This window comes from Procambarus clarkii, unplaced genomic scaffold, assembly GCF_040958095.1.
Source record: "Procambarus clarkii isolate CNS0578487 unplaced genomic scaffold, FALCON_Pclarkii_2.0 HiC_scaffold_133, whole genome shotgun sequence".
In the NCBI taxonomy this organism is placed as follows: domain Eukaryota; kingdom Metazoa; phylum Arthropoda; class Malacostraca; order Decapoda; family Cambaridae; genus Procambarus; species Procambarus clarkii.
Window position 1 is genome coordinate 474,247 of NW_027189166.1, and position 518 is coordinate 474,764.

The window sequence follows — 518 nt, forward strand, 5'->3', positions numbered from 1 at the left end:
TATGTTCAATTTATACAAGAAAAAGTTTCAAATTATAAAAACAACTTTCATAATTCCAATTCACCCTTCAAATTAGCTTTTATGATCATTAATAATTTGGTTATCCCGTATTATAATTCTTCAAAATGTCCAAATAAAATTTCAGATGCAATTTACAAACAACTTATTTTAATGCCGAATGAGCAAATTTTTCATGATGCATTGATTAACTATTATAAAGAAAATCCTATTCATCTATCACCAAATTGGAAAATTGACACCACAAATTTAAATAATTTACAGTTGTATTATTTGTATCACATGTTAATACAATCTGGTTATGATATTGAATATAGCAATTCACATTTATTCTCCATATAATTAAATTGACAAATAAGTATTTTAATAATAAGTAGTATAGAAATGATATTATATATATTTTTTTTAATACCTTTATTCTTATTGTAAATATTATTTAAAAAAAAGTATCACTACAGAGAGTATATCAATTCGAGTTGGATATATGTGGTACCTAGTAG